General features: G+C 48.0%; 1 protein-coding gene across 4 annotated transcripts in view; it reads left to right on the forward strand.

Annotated features, from left to right (window-relative positions):
* The first annotated feature begins 1,206 nt into the window (after positions 1 to 1,206).
* The window catches only part of FGD3 (FYVE, RhoGEF and PH domain containing 3), a 66,177-nt gene continuing 40,696 nt past the window's right edge, over positions 1,207 to 26,687 (forward strand). Inside the window, exons 1-2 of one of the 4 annotated variants that reach the window (XM_084796084.1) lie at positions 1,207 to 1,454; positions 25,756 to 25,863. The gene's annotated coding sequence lies outside the window, so the exon portion shown is untranslated. Of the gene's footprint in view, positions 1,455 to 13,207; positions 13,281 to 15,524; positions 15,686 to 24,900; positions 25,271 to 25,755; positions 25,864 to 26,687 lie in introns of those variants that run through there. The other 3 variants (XM_084796083.1, XM_084796085.1, XM_084796082.1) reach the window with 3 other exon arrangements.

Genomic DNA, 26,687 nt, shown 5'->3' on the forward strand with positions numbered 1-26,687 from the left:
AGTAGTGGGAGAATCAACAGAACATTTACAACTGATGGCAGAGTGAGAAAACAGTGTCTCCATGTGGGGTAGATCCTGGTTAAAGAATAAAGCACATGCAAACGCAGTACCCACTGAAATCACCCAGGCAATGACTGTGAGCTAGGCCCTGCGTCAGAGACACAGGCATTAGAAACCACAGACTCCTCCAGCGTTGAGGAACGAGAACTCACTCAGAGATCTCCACAGGGAGGTGGAGGAAGACCCAGCTTCTCGGGGGACAAACTTTTCCTTTAGAATGGCTTCTCTTTTTCACACTTAATTTCACAAGCAGCATCTTAAACATCCATTCTCTCTGTCCTATCACTAACATGTGGGGGCCACTACAGGGGCATCTGTGAGCCTTTGGCCTTGCTCTAATGAATTCCAGTCGTGTAATGAGATGGTGGACATATGGACAAATAAATAAAACCCAAGAAGCTCTGGGCTTGGAGGCAGATGGCTGGGCAGGCCTGGCCACCCAGAGGACTGCTTCATGACTTCTGGCCAGCTGGTGGGCACTCGGAGCTGTGGGATTCCTCAGGGCTTAGTCCACCTTCCCCACTTATAACAAGCACGGTGGAGACTATCCTAAATCACAAAACACGACACCATATGACCACATACCTACAACACAGATAGATACATACTATCCACATGTCACACACAGACATACACAAGTCACATATGTGTTACACACAGCACACATTGTGCAAATCACCCTCTCTTTAGACTACACATAAGTATGTACACCCTAGCACAGCATTCATACAAAGAACTCAAGAAAACACATTTTCACTATAGCTTCCCTACACACAGAGTAAAGTGTCCTCACACCCCCGAAAAGAGTTCTCTGTGACATTAAGAGTTTTTAAAGATCCCTAAAGCCTCAGAACCCTAAGAGTCTCTCAGAAGCAGCACGCAGATGATGGTGTCAAGAAAAATAAGCAGCCTTTCCCCCTGAGACCTCCTGGAGCCCAAAGCCACGTGGATTCCTGCTCCCCCAGGCTGCTGGCCCCACTCACCACTAGCTCGGCACCACCAGCCCAGTGCCTTGCCGTGTTGCTATGGGGACCAGTCTGTGGCATCCCGGGCTGAGCCCCGCCTGCCTGTCTCCCCAGCTCTCCACGTGCTGGCTTTGTCAGGGCTCAGTCTCTGCAGCTGTGGCCCGCAGAAGACAAGGGCGCTGCCAGGGAGGCAGGACCACCCACAGGACCCCAGGCCGGGCTGATCAGGATCTTGAAGCAGAGCTCAGCTCTTGACATCTCTGAGGAGACGCCCCAGCTTCCTGCCCTCTGGGACCCAGCTGAGCTCCTATGGAAGCTGTCCCTCTGAAAGTGTAGTGTGCCAGCCTCCTAGGTTGCCTGCTCAGGACTACGGAAGGCACAAATTCCTCTTGTTTGTTTTAAAGTGACTTTCATTCGCAAAGGAAGTCGGTAAGTACCCTGGATTTCAAGCGGCTTTGGGCCCCCGGCCTGGGGTCTCTGTGTGGCTGATTTCCAAGGGGTGGAGCTGGCAGGACGCTTTCTGAGGAAGAGGAAGATGTGTAATTTGAAAAGGGATTTAATCAATTTACAGCCCTCTCCTAAGTGAGCTATTAGGAGGTCATTGACTACCTGCTGTGATTTTTGGGGTCCCCAGCTCCTACAAAGAATTGTCTAGGTGTTTATTGAACAATAGTTAGTAGGTTTTGATGAGATTTTTCCACCCTTGGCCCACTCTTCCAATTTTGTTTTCAAACGGCTAAGAAGGGAAACTAGTGTGCTTAAATAACAGATCATTGCCTATAATGGCCCCACAATGATGGGGCCCTCCTGTCAGGTGGCAGGCGTCTTTTTATCCTCGTTTCTTTTTGTTAGTGCTTCTAGTGCCATTTTCTCTGAAAGACACTCTAATGAAAGTGGAAATAAGCCAAAAGAAAAGGGCCTTTTATGTGGGGGGAATTGGAGGATCATTGAAAGAAACTTGCTCTTTAGGTGAACAAGGGAAAACTGTCAAAAGGCCACACAGTGTGTCCTGTCTGCACTTTCTGCTGCAGGCCCCTGGGCACTTCAGGTTGTGCTAGGAACATTTCACTCGTCCTTCCTGCCTTCCTTCCTACCTCCCTCCCTTCCTTCTTTCCTTCCCCCTCCCTCTCTTCTCTCTCCTCTCCTCTCTCTCTCTTGTCATCTAAGCTGGCCTCACACTCAGATGTAGTTTGGTTGGAATTCCTAATTCTCTACCTCCAAGTGCCGGGATTATGGACACACACTGCAGTATCCAGTTCAGCTGTATGGACCTTAGGCATTATTTCTGCCATTGGAAACCCAGGGGTCACCTAAGGCCATCTGCATATCAGATATTTACATTACAGTTTATAGTAGTAGCAAAAGTAGATACAAAGTAGCAATGAAAATAATCTTATGGTTGGGGGGGGTCACCACAGCATGAGGGACCGTATGAACTGAGAGGTTGCAGCATTAGGAAGGTTGAGAACCGTCCCATATACTCTACATAACTCATAAATTAAGACAACTAGAAACTTCTCGTTTTTCCAGAACAACTGAAAACACAGGCATTGTTGACTGAAATTGAGGTGAAAAGAATGTGTGTTTATCTGTGTGGAGGGGGAAGGGTTCAACTTGGTAAACTAAGGCTTTGAGCAGGTTGTTACAGGCTGCGTCTTGTACATAGAAGCCAAGCACCCAGCTGTGGCGAACCCAAGCTGTTCTTGACCACTGCTGACCTCTCTTCCTTTCCTGACCTTATTCTGGGGTGGAGGGGTGGGAGTGGTCCACAGAAGGGCATCTATCTGGCTTTGAGTCCTGAAAATCAAGGTCCTGACCTTGTTTATCCAAGGCAGGCAACTGGTTCCCAATCCATCCGCCCCAGGGTTGAGATGGATCCCAAGGGCATCTCCTCATCCTTGGGCCTCCAGACTCAGCTCAGGCTTGGGAAAGAGACTTAGTTTTTTATCTGCAAGGTGAGGGCTTGTCTCTCAGGCTCTTCGTGAGATTCCTGGGTAAGCCCAGGAATTCTAGCTTGTTGTTGGTCTACACTGCTTCAGAAAAGTGGGTTTTACACACACACACACACACACACACACACACACACACACACACACTGGGTCAGGGCACCCACTGTAATAGGGTCCTTTGTCACCTACTGGCAGCTTTCTCTTTCTTCCTCCTTCCTTTCTTTTCTTGTTTGTTTGGGGGGTGTTTTTGTTGTTTGAGACAGGGTTTCTCTGTGTAACAGAGTTCTGGCTGTACTGAAACTCACTCTGTAGACCAGGCTGGCCACGAACTCACAGAGATCTGCCTACTTCTGCCTCCAGAGTGCTTGGATTAAAGGAGTATACCACCATGTCTGGCTACTGGCAGCTTTGTATGGAGTGGAAGAGCCAAGGGCACATTTGTGCCATGAATGGCTGGCAGCTGACTTCTGATAAGAGTGCCCCACCTCAGCCTTAGGGGAGGTCATACACAAGTGTCCACTTTCAAAGTTAGTGAGTGCAGTATCATTTCACACTTGGAATTTCAGATTAGTGCTGAGGCATACACTGTCTTCCAGGGAGGGAGGCTGCACAGGGACCATCAGAAACCATCAACTCAGCATCCCAGGTCACTATATATAGGACCACGAGAGGAGCGTCTGATTTCCCCATATGTGTTTTTGTAAGAAGCTTGTTTGCAGAGATATGTTCAGGAAGAGGGGAGAGAGACTGATGATGCCCTGTTCAGACCAGTCCCTATCCCTGGGTGCCTATCACAGTCCCGTGTGTGCCAGCGAAGGTACAGGCACCTGTGCCTATCACAGTTCTCTGAGTGGGCCAGCGAGGGTGTAACCAGCCACCTTCCCACAGCCCGCTGAGGAGCTCTGTCAGTCTCGTGGAGTGCAGGCCGTTCTTCTCAAACTCGCTTTGTAGCCCAAGATGCCTTCGCATTCCTGATCCTCCTGCTTCTAGTTCTCAAGAGCTGGGATTTCATGTGTGTGCCACCGTGCCCAGTTTATACAGTGCCTCATGCATGCTAGGTAGGCACTGTACCAACTGAGCTACACCCCCAGCCCAGCAGAGGAACTTTTAGTCTCCCTATGTCCAGGGAACCCTATTGCAGGGCCTTCACTAACCAATTGCTGACCAGCTATTAAACTAATAGAATTTATCCTTTCTTCCTTCCTTCTCCTTCCCTCCCTCCCTTCTTCTTTCCTTCTTTCTTCCCATCTCCCCCATCTAGATAGCTCATACAACACTGGCTGTGGGCATCCTTAGTTGTTGACAGCCTTTTCTTTCCACTTCTTCACATTCCCAGCTTCCCAGCTCAGCCTCGTCCTAGTAAAAGCAACCCTTTAAGTACACACCTGCTACTGAACCCCAAATAGTTTTGCTTAAGTGGGGAGCTGGGAATAGGGTCCCAAGAGATGGTAAAAAAAAAAAAAAATAACCATTGGCAGGATTTAACGTCTGGATCGGATGCTGAGAGCAGATGCAGGTCCCAGCATCACTCAGGCTTCCGAGTGTGTTCCTGGCTGACACCGCGCAGCTGCACCAGAACAATGCTGGAATTACGGTCTATTCAGGGTCTGATGGAGTAGGGGCGTGGCCCCTCCTTTAATGTCTTAGTTTTTATGGATCACTATTTATGCGTCGATGCCCTTTTTCTTATAAGTGTAAGGTGGGGGGGGGGGGTGCACCAGTCATAGACTTTGCATGAGGGGCAGACACATCAGAGCTTTTTGTTATAGGTAGAAAGAAACAATTGCTTTTTCACTTCTTCACTGCAGACTCAAATGTTATTGGTAGCGACTGCCAGAGTCACCCTGTAATTATGGCCCCTGTCTGGGAAGCTCTCAAAATGCCACTTCACTTAGGCACTGAGCCTGCGTTGCCACTTTAGTTCAGTGCTTAAATGCTCTGTGGGCTAAGATGACTAAACCGTTAAATATTTTTTAAAAGACTTTTTTTTTTTTAAAGATCAAGAGGTAGCCAGGCGTGGTGGCACATGCCTGTAATCCCCAGCACTCAGGAGGCAGAGGCAGGCGGATTGCTGTGAGTTCGAGGCCAGCCTGGTCTACAAAGTGAGTCCAGGCTAACACAGAGAGATCTTGTCTCGAAAAACCAAAAAAAAAAAGAAAGAAAAAAAAAAAAAGAAAGATCAAGAGGTAAAGAGAAATCTTGTTAATTAGCTACTCTGTTCCCAGCATTTTTATACGCATGACCTAGTTGAAGTGAAGGGCCCAGCTGAGGTCAGTGAGCTTGCCTGACTTCACACACAGATCTGCGCACCCCGCAGTCACTTCCAGAGACAAGAAGGCAAACACAGGTAAAATGATGTCAAAGTGTGGGAAATATTGTTTACTCTTGGCCCAGAAGACACTATAGTTTAATATTACTTAGAAAGCTTTCTGGGGGAGAAATGTTTTCAGAAAAGGGACTCACGCTCCACATCCCCTCCCTTCTTGGTTTCTTGGCTACATTTTTCCTAGGAGAAATTTGGGGGTTTTGAAGTAGGAATTAAAATTTCCATACGTGAACAGACACCAAGCAGCTGGCTCTCACTGCGCTGCTTGGTGTCTGCAAGATTCCCACTGCTCTGGGCTGGGAATCTTGGATGAACAACCAGAAGTTTTGAGCTCTTATTTTTAAATGGGTTGGGTTTTCTCTTGATAACAAATATTGTGAATAATCTCCGTGAAACTTAGGAGTTATTGAGGAACTTTGAGGAGGAAACAAACATTACTGAAAGCTCATCACCCCAACACAGCCACACAAGCTGCCCCTGGGAGCTTTGGCCGGATGCTTAGTTGTTGGTCCTGGGAGCAGACAAGGGTGTCTGGGGGCTCAGGTTGTAACGTGTTTACCTTGCAAAGACAGGGACCTGAGTACAATCCTGCGATCTTACGTAAAAGAAGATGGACAAGTGACCTGGGGAGATGGCTCAAGTCTGTAACGTGTGTGTGTGTGTGTGTGTGTGTGTGTATGAGGGCCTGAGCTTAGACCCCGTGCAAACACTCATGTCACAGCTAAAGGCAGCAGCATGTGTCTGTAACTCCAGTGTTGGGGGCAGGAGACAAGTAGATCCCTGGTAGCTCATTGGCCAGACAGCCTAGCCCAGCTGATGAGCTCCAGGTTCAGTAAGTGACTCAGCCTCAGAATTAAAAAACAAACAAACGAACAAACAAAAAACAAAAACAAAAGAACAAGACAGGCTGGAGAGACGGCTCAGTGGTTAAGAGCACTTGCTGCTCTTCCAGAGGACTAGGGTTTTATTCCCAGAAACCACATGGTGGCTCATAAGCATTTGTAACTCTAGTTCCAAGAAGTCTAACACCTTCTTCTGGCCTCTGAGGGCACTGCGAACACATGCTGAGCATATGTGACATGCATGCAGGCAAAACATTCATACACAAAATTCGAGGGACATACCAGATGTTGACTGATGGCTTCCCTATACATGTGTGCATGCCTACACACACACACACACACACACACACACACACACCCTTTGAACATGATGTCACCAGCGTGTAATACCAGTGATGGAGAAGTGAAGACTGGTGGATCTTTGGGGTTCAATGGCCAAGAAGCCTAGGCTACTTGACAAATTCTAAGCCGGTGAGAGACTGTGTCAAAACAGAAAAGGAAATCTGGGTGTGATGTCACATACCTTTAACCCCAGAACTCAGAGGGCTGAGGACAGAAGCACGTGGATCTCTGTTGAGTTTGAGGTCTACATAGAGAGTTCCAGGCCAACTGAATTACACAGTGAGACTTTGTGTCAAAAAAAAAAAAGAGAGAGAGAGGGGGAGAAAGGGTGTTCAGCAGCTGAGGAATGAATGACACTTGAGGTTGACCTCTGGCCTCCATATGCATATGCACAAAAATGCATCCATATATACATGAACATGCACACACACATACACACAAAGATGGTCCTTGTCCAAGCCTATTGGAACTAACAAGATGCTCTCTACCCTTCTGCTTTGTTTTTATGGAAAAATAAGAACCACTTGGACCTTTTGCCCAACACTTGGATTCTGAAGGGTTCCAGGAAGGGTTTGGGAGTTATGGCTCTCAGTCCCCAAACTAGAAGGGTAATTGGAGCAGTATCCGGGCTCTGAACACCATCTCTAAGGTGATAGGTTGTGTCCCCAACAAATGAGCAGAAGGACCAACTTGGGGGCTCCTTTGCTGGGAAAGATCTCAATAGCTTTCCTTTGTCGGGGACTGCCTTCAGAGCCTGCTCTGTGTTCTGTGTCTAGCAGCTGATCAGGAAAAGGGTATTGACTGATTAGGTAAAGGCATTTGGCTCTCGACCCCAGTTGGAGAAGCTGTCCAGCAAGTGGACCTTCTCCCTGGGGATTCTCAGAAAGCAGTATTTCTCTCATGTATTTGCACCTGTTGATGGGTCTCTGCTCCAATGCTCTCTCTTCCAAGGCCCTTTTGAGTTCCCACCCTTATAGCTCCTTGGCTTTTCATCTTTGCAGGGGAGTCTGAGCTAGGGGCCTGGCTCTTCCTAAGTCATTGCTAGCTTTCCTAATAAGTAAGCCTGAGTGGGTCCCATTGGCAGAATAGGGGCCCAGGAAGGGAGTTTTTCCTCCCTGGAGCTGCTTCCTGTGCTGTGAGCTGTTTTTAAGAATAGGAAAACACCTCTGAGGGACAGTTGAAGGAAGGCTGGAGGGCATGTGGCCTTCTCCAGGAACCTCTGACTCCATGAAGTTATGCAAGAGCCTTGAGATTGAATAGCATAATAAGCAGGCCTTCATTTCCTGTGTTATGGTTTGAATCTGAAATCGTGTATTTGTTTTATTTTTTGAGACAGAGTCCCATGTGGTCCAGGCTGGCCTCAAACTCAATATGTAGCCAAGGATGACCTTGACCCAGTCTTCTTATCTTCCTTTCTCCACCTCTCCGAGGCTGGGATTACAGGCATGTGTCACCATGCCTTGCTGGTTGGGGTTAGATTCCTATTTCACAGCTGGTGGAGTTATTTGTGGGGGCTGGGCCTAGGTGGAGGAAGTAGGTCAGTCACTGGGGGCATCCCTTGGAGGTTTGTTGTCCTTAGCTCCTTCCGTCACAGCCGGTCTGCTTCCTGCTCACTCTGTGAGGCGTTCTGACACATTCCCATGGCCATGAGGGACAGACGGACTATGTCCTTTGAAACCTTTGGCCCAGATAGATCCCTCCTCAGTTGAGTTGTTTCTGCGGGTACTTTGTCTCAGGGACACACCACTAACACTTCAGAGTTGGTGGTCTGTTGGGCTATTGAGTTCATGTATTCCAGGCTGAAATAATTAGGAAAAAAAAGGGGGGGGGGAATATGTGCTTCCGTGTTTTACTTCCCAGAGAATGCTCTTCTACCTTGGGAGGAGCTTCCCTCCTTCCGACCTCAGGTCACCTCCTTGCTCTTTTCCTGCTGAAAATATTGTATCATGCATCTACTGCTGCCCAACAAATCACCCAGAACTTAGTGGCTTAAAAAGAAAGTAGGAGAGCTGGAGAGATGGCTCAGAGGGTAAGAGCACTGGCTACTCTTCCAGAACTCCTGAGTTCGATTCCCAGCAACCACATGGTGGCTCACAACCATCTATAATGAGATCTGGTGCCCTCTTCTAGCATGCAGACACAACACTGTATACATAATAAGTAATAAATAAATAAATAAATAAATAAGAAAAAAAAAGGAAGTAGGAGCTAGGAGACGACTCAGTGGGTAATTTGGACCCCACATAAAGTCAGTTTGGCTGATTCGCATCTGTAACGATGCTCTGTGTGGTCTGGAAAAGGAGCTGCGTGATAAGTGTACTTTTGGTTTTCAGTGAGTGAGTAGAGTGAGCAGATTACAAGCCAAAGCCCAATAGTAAGAGACAGATGATAGGAAACTGGAGAGATGACTCCAAGGTTAAGAGCTCTGGCTGCTCTTCCAGAGGCTCTGAGTTCAATTCCCAGCAACCACATAGTGGCTCACAACCATCTATAATGAGATCTGGTACCATCTTTTGGCATGCAGGCAGGACATTGTATACATAAAAAAATAAATCTTAAAAAAAAAGAAATATATGATAGATGATTGATAAATAGATGATCAATATAGATGGATGAATGATAGACAATAGATAAATAGAAAGATGATAGATAGATAGATAGATAGATAGATAGATAATTTAATTGGGTATTCAGAACATTCAGCAAAAATCAGTTGGGAATGCCCCATGAGGAAGTCCGCTGGAGTTCCTTCTACCTAGAGAGACAGAGTTGGGACAGAGTGGTGTTCCCTCAGACAAGGCTTCCAAGTGAAAGAAGGAAGAGCAGCACACAGAGGGATGGCAACAGCCAGCTCGGTGTTCCCAGCATCCAGCCGACATGGACTGGAGAAGTTGAGGCAGTCAGCTGGAGTTCCTGATTGAGTTTCTCTCTGTGGCTGAGCCTTCTTCCCATGGCTGAGCTTCTGGTTTCTCTTTCCCACCAGAGGCACTTCATTAGCATATGATAAACAATAGCGACCTGTTGGAAAGGCTGTACCTTTCAGATGTTTTCCGAGATAAAATGTTTTCACTCTTGTGCTTGTTTTGCTGCCTTCCCCTCCTTGTGACAGAGTTTTTATTGGGCAGCTCATCCCCAAACAAGGGGCCTTAAAGGACACTTGATATAAACACACTTGGGTCTAAGTGGGAGTCAAGCTTGACAAATGGAATTTGATCTCTGGGACCCATATGGTAGAAGTAGGGGACTGACCACCGCAAGTCATTTTCTGGCCTCCGCATGCACACTATAGCACATGTGCACCCACACAAAAGCACACAAAATAAATAAAAATGTTAACACAAAAGGTTAGGTGGATGCCAGGCACTTGGGAGGCGGAGGCAGGTGGAGCTTTGTGAGTTCGAGGCCAGCCTGGTCTACAAAGTGAGTCCAGGACAGTCAAGGCCACACAGAGAAACTCTGTCTCAAAAAAAAAAAAAAGCATCTTCCAAGGTAGCTCATTCATTCATTCAGTCAGGCTAAGCTGGTGCTGGCTGTTGGCTGGGGCCTCAGTTTCTTCCACATAAGTATCTCCTTGGGTACCCTTCTAATGTGGAGGCGAGGCTACCCTGCCCCAATCAACCTGCAGTGCTGTGTCACCTCTACAGTTCTTACTGGACACTAGTATTTATGGGCCATTCACAGTGGGAGGGGCCACATAAGAGTTTACCAGGATGTAGTCATTGCTGGACCACTATGGGGAGTTCTTTTAAAGGAGTTAACCCAACTAGGGACACCATTTCCTCCCATTCAGGAACAAGAGGACTTTAGACCTCAGTTCTGGCCTGTATCTTTTCCCTCTTTTTTTTTCTTTTTCTTTTTTTTTTTTTTTTAATATTTTTATTTAATTTTAATTTATGTGCATTGGTGTGAGGGTGTCAGATCTTGGAGTTACAGACAATTGTGAGCTGCCATGTGGGTGCTGGGAATTGAACCTGGGACCTTTGGAAGAGCAGACAGTGCTCTTAACCACTGAGTCAACTCTCCAGCCCCTCCTCTTTTTTTCTTTTTTCTTTTTCTTTTTTAATTTTGAGGCAGAGTCTCATTCTGTAGCCCTGGTTTGTTTGGAACTCTCTGTAAACCAGGCTGGCTTGAATTTATAGAGAAGTGCCTGCCTCTACCTCCTGAGTGCTGGGATTAAAGGCCACACCTGGCCACTCTGGTTTTGTAAGACTGAGGGAACTCTCCTTCTCCTGTCTCTTTCTCTTCCCTCACATGCTCTGAAGCTCGTTTCTCCACCCCTCATACCTGGCCTGTCATGCTGTCGTTCATCTTGACTTCCTTGGGCTGATTGTGTGTTCCTGATTGATTGTGTGTTCCTGATGGGCCTGGGCCTGGGTCCCAGTCCTGATGGGATTCCACTGCTGGCCTCCAGGCTCAGGATGGACAGAGGGACAACTGCTCTGTGCTGGATGACAAGTGCTGTGCTTCCTGCTCTGAGCTGGAAGCATCTGGGTGGCCCAGGGCTGCCCCCTCAGGGACATGGCCTATCAAGGAGTAAAGCATAGGCTTCTGGGACAGACAGGACAGGACAGCAGTGGAGATTCAGACAGGGAAAACGATTCTGTAGGCACTTGCCTGGGCTAGACCGCATTCCTCACAAAAACTCTTAACATACAGCTCTCCATTTTCTGGAAGAAGAATTGAGACTCTGAGAGGTTCCATCTCACCAAGAACACACTCTTGTGAGCTAAGGTTTGGGCTCTGGGAGCTTTTGACCACTCTAGCCTATTGCTTCTGCACAGGGCAGCTTTGTGTCCCCCGATGTGCCCAACAGGGTCAGAAGGAACCTGTGAAAGTTCTGTATCACCTTGGTCTTCAGCTTCTCGAGGGGCACAATGTTTGCCTCGCAAGCATGAGGATCTGGATTTGACCCGCCAAGGGCCACATTAAAAAATACAAAAAAACAAAAAAACAACTGGGCGCCCTGGGGAGGCAGAGATACCAGGTCCCTGGGGCTTACCATGGCCAGCCAGCCTAGCTTTTACTTGCAGCTCTAGTCCAGTGAGAGACCCTGCTTTTAAAAAAAAAAAATGGGTGGGCAGCATCTGAGGAATGATGCCTGGGCTTGTCCTCCAGCCAGGCACAAGTGCATGCAGGTACCTGTACACCCACACATGCATGTGCACATTCATACATATATGTACAGACATCTACACACAAAATTAGCTAACTGAAATAAGAGTTGTTTGGTTTAGTTTGGTTTGGTTTAGTTTTTTGAGACAGGGTCTCTCTGTGTAGCCTTGGCTGTCCTGGACTCACTTTGCAGACCAGGCTGACCTGGAACTCATAGCGATCTGCCTGCCTTTGCCTCCTGAGTGCTGCGATTAAAGGCGTGCGCCACCACGCCCAGCGACCTAAAATAAGAGTTTAGAGGATTGAGGACATGGCTCAGTCCAAGCATGAGGACCTGAGTTCAATCCCCAGCACCCGTGGGAAAGGGCTGGTATCGTGGCACACACTTCTAATCCTAACACCAGGGAGGCAAAGACAAGGGTCTCTGAGGGCTGCTGGCCAAATGTCAATCATGTTGATTGAAGCCAGGTTGAGTTAGAGGATAAGTGCTTCCCCTCCCTGCAAATTGAGCAATTGAAGAAGACACTTAGCTTTGACCTTTGGCCTCCATGTGCTCACACACAAGCGTGTACACACACACACACACACACACACACACACACAAACATAGAATTTAAGATTAGCTGATGCAGCCAGGCGTGGTGGCACATGCCTTTAATCCCAGCACTCTGGAGGCAGAGGCAGGCGGATTGCTGTGAGTTTGAGGCCAGCCTGGTCTACGAAGCAAGTCTAGGACAGCCAAGGCTACACAGAGAAACCCTGTCTCGAAAAACAAGAATTAAAAGAAAGGAAGAAAGAAAGAAAGAAAGAAAGAAAGAAAGATTAGCTGATGCAGTGGTGCATAACAGCAACCCCAGCATTTGAAAGACTAAAGCAAGTATAAATTCAAATGAGTTTGGACCCCGGGGGTGAATCCCAGGCTATCCCCGGACTACTTGGTAAGGTTGTCTCAACAAAACCTGAAACAAACAAAAAGCTTAGGACAGCCAGAGAAGGCTTTACTGAAATGGAGTCAAATTTACAGCCTTTTTATTGACTTCCTGAGACAACGAGGGGGCTTTCCCCTTAGGGCTGACTGGAAGAGGCAGTACTCAGCCCTGCTGGGGTAGTCCTCATTGGCCAGGTCACCAGAGGTTCTCTAGGTCTCTTGGGGTCACCTTGGAACAGTCTGTCAGTGGTGGGGTCTGTACCTTCCAACCTTCTGTAGCCATTTTACTGTCCCGCCCACCGAGGTCTGAAGAAGAGCATGTGGGCCTTCTGAGTCTGTCTGGCCTGGGATATCTGTCTCCTAGTGAATCCTCTTCTTTGAGGACATCAGCAATCTCAGGTCTGCTCAGAGGAGCCCACCAAACCAGACGGAGGAGCCGGCTTATGGGAGCGGGCTTGCGGTGGTCCTAGCCCAGCAACTTGTTAAACTTGAGCTCAGCCCTGGCTGCTGCCGTGGAGCCGGGAGCCTGATACGGTTGGGACTAAGGATTACGCTTTCGAAGTCATCCCCACCACAAGCAGCTCAGGCCCCACAGAACCAGCAAACCAGCCTCCTCTCACGTTGCGTCATTGCTACGGAAATGCAAATACGCCACTGTTCTGTGACCAATATTGCAAAAATTAGAAAGAGGAAGCTGGGTTTTGTTCTTGCATGAGTTCAGCCCTGGAGGAGGTACAGACAGATCTTGGAAGAACGGTAAGTGGAGACTGGCTCCTGGGGTCTTTGTTGAACCCTAAAATTTTGTCTTGTGTCGTGACAGGTACATGGGGAGGGTAGTGGGAGAGAACCAGAAGCCACACAGGAACCATTCAGGGCAGACAGATGTTTTCGAGGCAGGAAGTTGCTGTGGAGTGCTAGCAGCGTCTCATTTCATACCATTGTGTTTCAGTGGCTCACACCGGTGAAAAGACAGAGTTGCTATGGGCATGAGAAGCTTCTGTAACTACAGAGGGCTGGATGTGCTATTGGCACATGGGCCTCAGCTCAAACTTATGAGATGGACAATCTGCCAGGGACTACTGAGCCCACTGGGAAGCTCAGGAGGGGTACAGATCCAAGGCCGACCCCATGCAGGGTGCCTCTGGCCTCTCCCCTGTCTTCTGGGCTGGGGGTTGGGGCAGGGGCAGGGGTGGGGGCGGGGGCAGGAAGAAAGCAGGTCTTTTCCTGTTTAAGCTGAGGAGGTGATCCCAGGTGGGTCCTTACTGGGGATTGGCCTTCCCACTCCACATGGCTCTGGAATCTTCTAGAGTCTACAGTTTAGATATTATCTGTCTAGGGGGGGGCACTGCTAGGAAAGAAAGCTGAGCCTCACTGCTGAGTGAGAAAACCGGCCCTGCTGCTCTGTGATGAAAGCCAACTCCATGGGTTACAACAGGAACTTTGGGTATCTTGACATACATTCAGGAAGTTTCCACTGCACTGCACCTTCTTGGGACCCCCACCCCCACCCCAAGCTATGCCTGGACAGCTCTGGGCAGTGGTCCAGTGCCTTAGGAGGCTGGCAGCCCTAGTGCAGGGGCACAGATGGAATGATATGACTGTGATTACACCAGATACCACACCTGAGAGGCAGGGCATGTTTGAAAAGCCTGGCTCTGGGACCTGTGGGGAGTGTAGGGCAGGAGTCACTGTCGTTGTGGATGACCAGCTTGTTTTTATTTTTCCTGGGGGGAGGGGGGAGTCAGTGAGTGCAGCAGAGTGAACAGCTGTGTGTGTTAGTTGTGGGGGGAGCGGGGGCAGGGCAGGGGGAAGCCAGGAACAGGACAATAGGCAGTTGTAGAGCCCTGGAACTCTGGCTTTGGGTAGCGTCTCAGACTCTGCCTCGATTTCCCTGTCTGTAAAGTGGACTCTGGCTTAGATCTTATGCATCTCTGCCTCAGTTTAGATAGGTCCTTTATAGCTGAGCAGCCATGGTGGTGCATGCCTTTAATCCCAGTACTCAGGAGGCTAAAGCAGGTAGATATGTCCAAGTTCAAGGCCAGCCTGGTCTGCATAGTTCCGTATCACCAGGGCTACACAGAGAAACCATGTCTCTCAAACAAACAAACAAACAAACAAAAATTAAATAAATATATAGATTTGTTCTTCTCACCCAAGGAAATCATTGCTAGCCATTTGTGTGTGTGCGTGCATGCGTGCATGCGTGTGTGTGTGTGTGTGTGTGTGTGTGTGTGCGTGTGTGTGTGTGTGCAAGCCAGAAGACAATCTCAGTTGTTACTCCCCAGGACCTGTCTACCTTGACTTTTAGACAGAGTTTCTCATTGGCCTGGCCAAGCTGCCTGGTCAGTGAGCCCCAGAGCCCCAGAGCCCTCAGTTCTGGAATTACTAGAGCATGCCATTGTACTCAGCTGTTTCTTGTTTGTAACCTGAGTTCTAGGGGTAAAAAAAATTCCTTAGGCTTGCAGAGCAAGTGGTTTACTGTCTGAGAGTCTCCCTAGTCAGCTCATTCTGGGCCCCCAAGCCTGTGAATGGACTGACTGGTCCCCACAAAAACTCTCCGAGCTGATACCATACAAAGTGCTTGGGGGGAGTGGGTGGGGCCAGCCCCAGCAAGGACAGGAGGAAGTGGTTTGTCTCAACCGGGCTGCTACACGCTCCTTGAAGCCTGCTTCTGCCTCTGGGGGTAGGAGTGGAGCTCACTTCTGTTTCTAGAGGGATCTGCACCTCCTGATGTGCAGGGGCCCCAGAACCACACTGAACTCTGCTTACAGAGGTCAAGAGCAAGTTATGAGATTAGCATGAAATGAGGTTAGCACGAAATGGTGTGTCTTCGGAAGCCTCACTGCCGAGTGAGAGAGCCGGCCCTGCTACTCTGTGATGAAAGCCAACTCCATGGGTTACAACAGGAACTTCGGGTATCTTGATGCACATTCAGGAAGTTTCCACTGCGCTGCACCTTCTGCCCTAGGTAGGCTGACTGTGACTCCTCACTTACAGACAGAAAAAGATGAAGGTCCGTTGTAAAGCTATTGGGAAAGGAGTCAAAAGTAGCACCGGGCAGATATAAAACTCAGACGACGCTGGTTTCGTGGACTGTTCTGGTGGCTACAAGGAGGTTCTGAGATGGATGCGTGCTGAAAACAATGAACAAAGATAGAGAAGTAAGCACAGAGCTGGTCCCTGCGGTGATGGCTTGTCTCTGCCTGACTCTGGACAGGGAGACTGACAGGGGGCGGGGACCAAGCTAGTCCAGGAAGGAAATGAGAGAGATGAGAAGGCCCTTCATTCTTTGTGGTCACTTCCCTCTGCATGTAGGCTCCTCTGTGCCCCAGATATCTATAGGTGGGGGAGGGGCCAGAGCTAATGGGTCTGTGGTAGAGGGGAGGAATACAATAACAGGGTAGAGCCTGTGAAAATGGGGGCAGCAACATGATGGACTAAGGACAAGCTGACTGCAGCCTGGTGACATATCTTCACCCTGTTCTTTTTTTTTTTTTTTCTTTTTTAAGTTTTTGGTTTTTTGTTTGTTTGTTTGTTTGTTTGTTTGTTTTTGAGACAGGGCCTCTCTGTGTAGCCTTGGCTGTCCTGGACTCACTTTTGTAGACCAGGCTGGCTTTGAACTCACAGCGATCCACCTGCCCCTGCCTCCCAAGTGCTGGGATTAAAGACGTGTGCCACCACGCCCGGCCTGCACCCTGTTCTTTCTTCTGGTGCTCTGATTCAGGTTCTAGGAAGCCTCTCCCATGATCATTAACAGCTGGTCTTTGTGGCATCTGGGCCTCACATATTGACTCTCCTTTAAAAAGCTGATTGATGAAACCCTATCTCAAAAATTCTTCAAATGGAGTTGGGTCCACTCGCTGCCATCTACATTGGCGTTGGACTTAATTTATTGGCCTTCCCCCCAACACCCACCCCTGTGATCCTCACAATGGAGACTCTACCCCACATGGCCTGGTTTGTTAACTCCATGCATGCTGCCTTTTCCCAGCTATAATGTCATTGTCCATCTTTAAACTCCTAAAAATGGGGGATAATTAGATACTTGGGTCCTGTAAAGCGAGGCGATCTAGGCACTTAGGTCCTATAAAATGGGGTGATCTACACTGGAAATGAAATCTGGAGCCCAAGGACCTCCCCCAATACTTCACAAAGAACACACAGACAATTGACAAGGCAGCTTGTACTTTTCAAAAGCGTGCTTTTCTGGGTGGCAAGCACATGAAGCAGGTTTTCATCCTAATGCAAGGGTGCCATGTCTTCTCCTCACTGTCTTGGGTTCGGCTTCACAGTCTTTCTCACCACTGGCTGGCTTAGACTTTGGTGCACGTGTGTGGGCCTCCATGTTAGTGGCCATTTAATGCAAATACAAGCTCCTCTGATGAGGGCTAAAGGCTCCGTTAATCTATGGATCTAATAATTCATCAGGGGTTGGTTTTATACAATGTCTGTTTGATAGAATGATAGTAATAGGCTCTTCCCTAAGCCCGAGGACATGTCTAGCCACAGGTTCTTGATCTGATTATGCTGCCGTGTGTGGGTTTCATTTTATGGAACGGACCTTAAATCCAATCAGAAAGTAATTGTCTACTCCCATGATGTTCACGCCATTACTACAACAGTGAGCATGTCTTGCCAGGCCGGTCATCGTTATAGCTCACAGGGCTAAGAATGATTGATGGTTACTTTTCCCCCCTGGTAACATACTTAGCAACTCTTAGCACTGTGAAATTTAGCTAATTGGGATGAAACATCCAGGTCCTACCAGCTTTATTTCCTTCATGTTTTATGACTCAAGTATGTGATGTCTTCAGCAATTGGGTCTTTCCATCTGATTCTATAGGGTAACCGATAACATTAGCCTGTAATGTCTGGAGGTTTATGGGGCATCATTGGCCAACAACTCCAAAAGAGGTAACCCATTCCCAACACTGGGTTTTTTACTTGTTAGCTTGTAGTATCTAGTAGAAGTGTTGTCATCCCATTGTAGGGTAGCTCTATTTTTAACACTCTCTCTCTCTCTCTCTCTCTCTCTCTCTCTCTCTCTCTCTCTGTTGTTGTTGTTGTTGTTTTGGTTTTTGGAGACAGGGTTTCTCTGTGTAGCTTTGGCTGTCTTGGACTTTGTAGACCAGGCTGGCCTCAAACTCACAGAGATCTGCCTGCTCTGCCTCCCAAGTGCTGGGATTAAAGACACCGGGCTCTCTCTGTGTTTTAAAGAAGTTTGTACAGTAGTCTTTCGTATGAATGTTTGAAAGTCCTTTAGTGTTATTTATCCTCTCCTCTAGCCCTTCCTCTGCCCTGTCTTCTCACTCCCATCCCAATTTAATCCTTCCTGTTCCTTTATATGCAGCCCTAAAGGGGACATCTACATCACATCCCCTCCTTCCAAGGCTCTAGGATCATTCCAGAAGAAGAAACAGAAAGATTGTTAGAGCCTGAGGCAACAGATAACCAAAAGGAAACTTTGTCTTCTGGACACAGCAGGGCAGTTGTCCATAAGAACTCACAATGGTTGTGACAACATACAAGGTCTGTGTAAGCTCAAGCCAAGCAAAACCCCAGCATGGAGTGGGTAGGTGGGCACAAAGTCCCTAGCCTAGTTGAAGAGCTGTTGGTAACTGATAGCTGCCTGGAGAGGGACATTCAGTTTCCTTTAAAACTGTAGCCTCTGGTAGGCTGATGAAGCTTTTGTGGAAGGCCACACATCCGAGAATATATGAGCAGAACAAATGGGGCTTAGTGGGTTAAAATAAAAAGGAGACACAAATCTGGGTGAGTAGAGAAGTGGGGTAGATGTGAGAGGGCTGGGGGAGGGGAGAGACTACGATCAAAGCACATTGTGTGAAATTCTCAAAGAACTAATAAAAAAAAAAAAACAAGAGAAAAAAATCAGTGCAAAGAAAATGAATGAAATAAAAGGGGTCCTCGCTGGGTATCGTAGTGCACACTTTTAATCCCAGCACTCGGGAGGCAGAGACAGGCGGATCGCTGTGAGTTCGAGGCCAGCCTGGTCTACAAAGTGAGTCCAGGACAGTCAAGGCTACACAGAGAAACCCTGTTTTGAAAAACCAAAAGGAGAAAAAAAAAAAAAAAAAGAAAGAAAAGGTCCTCTACCCTGGCCATTAAATTTTGGGAATGAGGCAGGGCCTTTAAGTAAACAAAAAGGTTTTCAAGGTAGGAGAGATTACAAAATAATATTGCAAAGGTCACATTCCAGTGATCATTTTTTCAACAGACAATATTTAAGTTCCTTGTAATTATTCCCCTCATGTGGACACTCCACGCTTGTGGAATGGGATGACCTGGGCAGTCAGGGTCTGTAAGGTGGAATGGGATGACCTGGGCAGTCAGGGTCTGTAAGGTGGATTGGGATGACCTGGGCAGTCAGGGTCTGTAAGGTGGAATGACATAGACTCTCAGGTCGTGTAGGTGGGTTAGCCTTGACACTCAGATCCTATGGGACGATGTGACCTGATCGCATTCAGGTTAAGTAGATAGCCTGGTTTCTTAGGTCCTGAAAGGTGGATGACATGGTGACTCAGGTCCTGTGAGGTTACCTGGGTACTTAGATCTTGTGAAGTGGGATAACATGGTGACTTGGGTCCTGTGAGGTGAAATGACTTGGACACTTAGGTCCTGTGAGGTAGAGCAACCTGTAAACACTCATACAGAAGACACCCTGAATTCTGCCTCACAACTGACCTCCACAGTCCTCCCAGATTTGAGTGTCAACCTTTAGGTCCTGACACGAGGGCTTGTGGTCTTGTAAGGCTGAGTCAGACCTTGTAAGGTCTGGACCTCCTGTCTCAGCTGTCACCTGCATGGTGATGTGATGGACTAGTCTAATACAGACTGCCTTATAATGGAATGCTACCTTCCATGATCTCACTTTCAAAATGTGCGTGTAGTCAAAGCGTATTTCTGTGTGTGGATATGGATGTGTTAGAAGGAGTCTAAACATGCACTGACACGCTGATTCCAACTCCACCATTCATTTGTTCACCCAAAACATCTACCAAACCTCATGTGTATGCCTGGGGGGGGGCAGCAGATGATGAAATGAGTCTCCTTTTCTTCTAATTATGGGCCAATGAGGAGGATAACAAAGTATAGGGAAGAGAAGGCCTGGGTGAGGGCAGGGCTGGGGGTTACATGGGAGAGGAGAGCAGGATGGGAGCATGTGGGAGCCATGGGGTGTCTTTTAGAGGGAAAACCTGTTTGGGAGCCAGATGAAGCTGGGGTGAGCAATCCTAAAGGGTCTAAGGGGGCTTCTGGGAGAACATCAGAGCTAAGGGGGTCTGAGTAGTGGTCAGAGTGGACAGTGCTGTGGAGAAGGTCAATGTCTGATCCTGGCTATCACAGGTCTTTGCTTCTCTGTCTTGTTTCATTACTTTTTACAATGGAAATTGCCGGTCATAATCCCAAGTAGAGGGGATTGTGTACTGAGTCAAGGAGCTTGTTATGAAGGCAGCCCGAGCTTACAGAAAGAATGGAATTCTTGGGGCCTGCAAGATGGATCAGCTGGTAAAGTCACGTGCTGGGCAAGACGGATGACCTGACTTCTATCCTCAGGACCCTCATGGTGGAAGGAGAGAAGACACTCACAAGCTGTCCTCTGACCTCCACGCTCATGCTGTGGCACACACACACACACACACACACACACACACACACACACACATAAACGTGCATATACACACAGAGTAAACAAAAAATATTGAGTAAACATACAGGCAAGAAGATTAAATGTGAGATGGAAAGATGGCTCAACAGGTGAAGGCACCTGCAGCCAAGACTGAGAAGCTGAGTGAGTCTTGGAGACCTGGCACCTACGTAGAAGAAGGAGAGCATCAACCCCACAGAGTTGCCCTCTGACTGGCACATGCTGGCTATGGCTCTTTCACACACACAAAAATAAATAAGTAAATATAATAGTAATTTTATCTTGTCTTAAGGCTAAATGATCCAAATGTGGCAGGGCATGCCTTCAGTCCCAGCATTCAGAAAGCAGAGGCGGGCAGATAAATGAGTCCCAGACCAACCAGGACTACATAGTAAGATCCTGTCTCAGAAAAATAAATAAATAAATGAAAAAGTTCTCCGATCTGGCTTCCCAACCACAGCCGCCCTATGCAGTAGGTAAGCTCTGTCCTTGATGGTCTCTGGCCCTGATAGGCCAACCCTCTCACATTCCTGGACTGGCTGGCTACCTGGGACTTTCTGTCAATCTAGTTTCAGGCCAAGATTATTGCTGTTCTTGGTACTTAGTTTCCCTGTGTCCTGCCATAGCTGAGTGGGCAGAGGCCTCTGCACACCACAGTGGCCTAGAGTTGCTTTGGGTGACGGTAACCCATCAGATGCATGTGCCATGCTATGTATTAGGGCTTCCAAAAATAAACAAAATGGCTAATCTGCCTGTTGGGTTGTTGTATGCTGCCCCAGGCTTCAGGAATCTGTGTAGGGCCATCACTGTGTCCCTTCTGGGGAGGCTGAGTGGAGCCTTTATTTTCTAGGTAACAAGGCATAGAAGTAGGAGCACGCTACATGCAAAACCGTAGTACTAACAAGGGCCACATTGTCTTGAAGATGGATGCATTGGCTGGAGATACACCGCAGAAGAAAAATGACAACCTAGAATGCATAAGGCCTTGGATTCTATCCCCAGAATTAAACACACACACACACACACACACACACACACACACACACACACACACACACACTGGATATAATGAAAGTAGTCAAGCCACATCCAGCTTATGGGGTGTAGGTTGTTAATACCCGCAGTGAGATTTTTAGGGGATTAGCCTGGGGTAAGGGCAAAGGGTGTCTGCACAGGCTTTCCCTATGAGACTGGGGTTGCCAGAGCCTTTGACAGCTTGACCCTCCTGGATATGGAGGGAACTCCAGCCTTCCACTTCTCTGTCTCCAGACCTGTCATCCAGGGAGGTGTTTTCAGCTGAGAAATGTAACCCCTGAGAAAGTCATTCCTGCATTTTCCTAAAGTGATAAGCTGTAATAAAATCAGGGCCACCAGGATGGTCCTCCATGCTGTGCCACCACCCATGGCCTTAGCCTCACTCCTGTGTGATAGGCTGTGCAGCTGGGCCTTGATTTTGTCAGGGAAGACCAGAGAAAGATGGTATTGGCTCAGGGCACCAAAGCTGTGTGTTGAGGCCTCAAAAAACGGGCCGGTGATGCTCCCTACATGGCTCGCACCTCTGTGGGCCGTACTCCTCCCGGTTGTCTGTAAGGAGTGAACTCAGGTGTTTGGAGACACGGGCATCTCGGCATGAATTCACAGAGCTTTCTCCCTCCGTGAGTCAAAAGAAACTTTCCTTTGAGCATGGAGGCTTATGACTGCAATACCAGCCCTGGGGAGACTGGGAACTTGCTGGACTATAGGAAGACTGTCTCAAAAACAAACAAACAAACAAACAAAACAAAACAAACAAACAAACAAAAAACACCTGTGTTGTCTTTTTTATCTTCTCCACTCAGCTTATTCTCATGCCCCTGCCTTGGTCTGAGGTCACACTGATCCCCCACCTCAATTCCAAGGCATGAGTCACCCCACTGTGTTCTCAGCAGATGAGGAACTAGAGCCATCCCTAGGCTAAAAGCTCAAGATGACTACTTGTCACCCAGGCACCTCCGAGTCGTGAGGTGGCATTACTCTTACTGGGTGCTGGTCATGCTACCTGGAACCCTGGAGCTTGATCCTTGATGATATGGACTTGGTAGGTTTTCATTATGAAGCCATCAGGTTAAGCCAAGAATAAACCAAGCAAGGACCCAAAGTGGCTTGCCTGTAGATATTCTGTCATCATCCTCAGACACAGGCCTAATGTGTTTTTAATGTTCCTGTCTGATGTTTCCAACATCCTTGTCAGTTATGAGTCACTTTTCAACTGATTGAAGTTTTGGTTTGGTTTTTTTCCATCGAGACTGGTTAGATGTGTGTCTGGTATTTGGGAGGAGGAATTAAAAACAAAATCAAATGAGGCCTATGTAGCTTTAGACTAGCCTCTAACCTCCCATAGAGCCAAGGATGACCTTGAACTTCTGACTCTTGTGCCTTTATCTGCTGAGTGGTTCAGGGTGGTTTATGTGGTGCTAGAGATTGAACCCTGGGCTTCTGTATCCTAGGTATGCACTCTACCAATTGAGCTGCGTCCCCAGCCCTGACTGGTATATTTGTTTGTTTGTTGTTTTTGATTTGATTTTTAAAAAGATCTTATTTCTTTATCATGTACACAGTGCTCTGTCTGCATGTATGCCTGAAGGCCAAAAGAGGGCACCAGATCTCATTATAGATCGTTGTGAGTCACCAAGTGCTTGCTGGGAATTGAACTCAGGACCTTTGGAAGAGCAACCAGTGCTCTTAACCTCTGACCCATCTCTCCAGCCCCTTGCCTGGAAAGTTTTGATTAGATGCCAGGCATCGTGGCTTTTGCTTTGCTGGGTGCCAGACATTTTTAAAGTTTTCTTCAAGGAGGAAATTTAATTGTAAATAGTTTGGCCCTTCCTGTTAAGATTTGTTAAGTGGGATGGCAGAGACCAATGGAAGGTTAGTGCATCTTCCGCCACTGAGGCAAGACCCTCCTGAGGACTGGACCCAACACCTTGCAGATCTGCCGTGTTCAGGCTGGACACAGTGCTCACAGGCAACTTGGCCCTGTGTGGTGTTGCAAATGCTCCTTCTGGTCTTCTGAGGGGCTGTTCTTTGTCGCAGCTCATAAAGTTCCCTCACACGTGTGCTCAACAGTCCTCAGGAGCATCTCTGTAGATCTCCAGGTCTTTTTCTGTGAAGCCTTCTTCTCTATGGGGCTCTGTCCTGTTAGTCACAGCCAGCCTTCATGGTTAACTGGACATCTTACTTCTGAGATGGCTCTCTTCCCGGCTCCCTGGCTCACACATAGTCTCTGGGCAGTAAACTGAGACAATAAGAGGTCTCACCCAAGGTTCCCATCTCTCGAGGCTTGTGGGCTCTGCTGTCTGATGGATGGTGTCTTCTACACTCAGCTTTGTATAGCATAGAGTGAGGAATATGGCAAACCACTTGTTTTGTTTTTCAAGACAGGTTTCTCAGTGTGTCCTGGAACTCACTCTGTTGGCCAGGATGGCCTTGAACTCACAGAGCTCCCCCTGCCTCTGTCTCCCGACTTCTGGGATTAAAGGTGTGTGCCACCACTGCCAGGCTTGTGGCAAACCGCTAGCAGTGGCCTTTTTCTTCTTCATTTGGTGTTGGTTCAGCTAAGAATAAACCTGGTTGTTGTGCTGAGCATGATAGTGTGCACTCGGAATTGAGGCACTTGGGAGGTAGAGGCAGGAAAGATCAGGGGTTAAAGGCTAGTCCTGTCTGCTTAGCAGGTTTGGCACCAGCCTGAACTATGTGAGACCCTGTCTCAAAAGCAAAGATGATGGGGGAAGATGGCTCACTTGGTGAGGTGCTTGCTGTACAGCATGAGCATCTTGAGTTCAGATCCACAGGAGCTGCATGGCATCCGGGTGCGGTGGCACACGCCTTTAATCCCAGCACTCAGGAGGCTGAAGCAGAGTGATCTCTGTAAGTTCGAGGCCAGCCTGGTCTACAAAGTACTATGTGAGTCCAGGACAGCCAGGGCTATTACACAGAGAAACCCTGTCTTGAAAAACAAAAATAGAAAAAAATAAATAAATGAAGAAGGAGGAGGAGGAGGAGGAGCAGGAGCAGCAGCCGCAGGGCATTGCAGCAAGCTCCTGTATTCCCACTGTTAGGTGGATGGAAAAAGAAGGCTCCCTGGGGCGGAGGCTGGCTTGCTGGCTAGCCAGTCTAACCAAACTGAGCTTCAGGTTTAGAGAGAGGCCATGTCTAAATAATAAGATGGGGGCTTAGTAAGGAAGACAGTGTTGACTTCTGGCACATACACAGACACATCCACGTCTTGACCAGAAGCCATAACTCCCCTGCTGTGGGGATGAGCCAGACTCTGCTCTGCCAGACGGCAGCCTCTCACCCCACCGAGGCTGAGCTTGACTCACATTCCTTCCAAAGCTTTTTATTGCCGTATCATGTCTGACTTCTGGAAAGTTTCAGTTTATCTCCCATGCTATGAGAAGAATGCAGCAAAACATGTATTTTCGGTTTGAAAGCCTAATATTTCTGTCCAGCAAGCCTGCTGAGAGTGTAACATGAGTTCAGTTACTGTTTAGCTTGCTACCGTCTTGGAGCATGCTCAACCCCTTCTTTCTAGTTGAATTTAACATGTAAATTCACTTACTGTCTGGCTACTACGGATGCTTGGACACATAAGAGTCACTGGCCTTGAGGCATGGTTACATAGTAACCTGAGTAATAAAGCTATTTCCTTAAAAAAAAAAAAAAAGAAAAAGAAAAAAAAGAATGTGACTCTAGCCAATGAAAACTGTTTTCCTGAAGTGACTTTGGAGTCATTGACAGAAAAGCCCACCCCAAAGTAGTTTAGTCATAGGAGAGTGAGCACTCAGGAGCCCATGGGTGGGAGGAGCTCTGTCCAGTGGCCTATTGGCTCCCAGAGCCAGAGGCACACTACTGCCTCTGTGCATGTCTGGAGGCAAGGCGGTCAGGTGTAGCTCCAGGACGGAGTCTGTACAGATGGTTCTAACTCTGCTCTCCAGAGAAGAAGGAAGTGAGGAAAGAAGCTGTGGTCCAGGGAGTATCTGAGAGTGAGTGTGTGAGAGCCAGCGTGTACATCGAGCTACCGAGTGTTCAGTGGACAAACCATGTGAGTATGTTTGTTGACTGTGTGTGTCTGGCAGGGCCACTGTGTGAGCGCGTCCCTGTTGCTGTGTGAATAGCAGAGCTGCTGAGTGTGAATGTGGAAGGTCACTACTGTGTGTGAGTGTGGGGACTCTATAGGAGTAAGTGCCGGGAGTGTGTCTGGGTGGCGGTGTGGCCTAGGGAGGACTGTGATATTCCGAGCTCTCCTAAACATTCCAGCAGACCCCTGGCTTCAGGGCACTGCTCCCCCATGGGCACTGGCACTGGCACCATCTTGGCCTTCCTGGGTAATGTGGTTGATCTTAGATGCTGACAGTAGGTCAGTCTGTGCTCTTCATCTGCCCCCAAGGAAGCCTGTGGCCTGCCCTGGGTCTGTTGTAGTGGATGGGGGCCTAATATGTCTGTTTCCGGTTCCTTCCTTTAGAACTGAGGCTTTGGTCTGTTCCAAACACCATTTTCTCTTGTGTTTTTCCTGTACCTTCTCAACAGCTCCAATTCCAATGGTCTGGGCAAGAGATTTTCAATAGACTATTCTAGCCCAAAGCCCAGGAGGAAGCAAGCACCTGCCCACCAATCCTTGACAGCCTTGGGTAACAGGTAAGGACTGTTATCTGTGCCCCCCCCATGTACCCCCCCACCCCCCGTGTGCCCCTGAAGCTGTGTCTCACCATCGAGATGATTTCAGGGACTGCCTATCTTCCTCTGGTCCAGTCTCACCTTTGACCCTCCTCAGAGCTGTTAATGAATGCCCTGAGCTCTAAGAATTCGCTCTTGACTCTGTCTCCTGTCTGGTGTGCAAGTGTCACTCACATGAACTACCTGTAGTGACCAGGACATTGGCTTCATCTCCTGGGAACATCAGGGTTGAAAAAGCTCTGTGGACACACAAGTGTGTTGCAAATGCAAGCTGCTACCCTTTTGCTGGCTGTGTCACTGTTTCATGCACGTATGTTTAAATATATTAAACAGCTACAGCCTCACATCCCAGGAACTTCATGCATTACTCCAGCATTACTTCCCCCCCCCCCCGCCCCTCTCTGTGGTATATGTGTGTGCGTGTGTGCATGCGTGTACACGTGTAGGCCAGAGGTTACATCATGGTCTCCCTCTATTTTATTTTATTTTTTTGTGGAAGGATTTCTCTATTTTGGTTAGACTGGCTGGCCACTGAGCTACGAGGGTCCAGCTGTCTTCACAGCCCCTACCCTTGGCACAGGGATCACAGGCACAATCTCATACCACCCCACCTTTTTTGTTTGTGTGTTTTAACCCACCTTAAAAAAAAAGATTTTATTTATTTATTGTATATGAGTGCTCTATTTACATGTACACCTGCCTGCCAGAAGAGGGCATTAGATCACATTACAGATTGTTGTGAGCCACCATGTGGTTGCCAGGAATTGAACTCAGGACCTCTGGAA

This window comes from Acomys minous, assembly GCF_964271855.1.
Source record: "Acomys minous genome assembly, chromosome: 9".
NCBI classification, from domain to species: domain Eukaryota; kingdom Metazoa; phylum Chordata; class Mammalia; order Rodentia; family Muridae; genus Acomys; species Acomys minous.